Source organism: Calidris pugnax, unplaced genomic scaffold (assembly GCF_001431845.1).
Source record: "Calidris pugnax isolate Ruff unplaced genomic scaffold, ASM143184v1 scaffold17, whole genome shotgun sequence".
Taxonomy (NCBI): domain Eukaryota; kingdom Metazoa; phylum Chordata; class Aves; order Charadriiformes; family Scolopacidae; genus Calidris; species Calidris pugnax.
The window spans coordinates 13,587,873-13,588,352 of NW_015090794.1; positions in this window are offsets into that span (position 1 = coordinate 13,587,873).

Consider the following 480-nt stretch of genomic DNA (forward strand, 5'->3'; position numbering starts at 1 on the left):
TTGCTGGTTAGTGATTGATATAGGTTGGCTATCAACTCAGTATTGGTAAGGAGTGTTACCTGCTTTGTTATATACACAAGGACATTGATGAACAGGCCAAAGGAAAAGAGAGAAAGCTGTTGCACCCACCCATATGCTAACTGCACCATTGCATAAGATGCCAGAATTTTTGTTTGGCTGCTTTGGCTACATGTCCATCAGGTTTGCACCCTCCCTATATGCTGGTTCAGTTGTATTGACAATACAAAAAAACAAACAAACAAACAAACAACAAAAAAAAATCCCCAACCTGTACTTCCCAAAAATGTTCCCTCTTTCCCCACCGCTCTGTGAAGGAAGTTCTCCCTCCACCCCCCCCCCCCCCTCATAAAAAAAAGAGGCAAAAACAGTATTGCTCCTTGGCTGAGCCATGATGGGATCTGGATGGGTCCCCATGGTGGGACCTGGTGGGGGGATTCACCCTTTGGGGTCCAAGTGGGG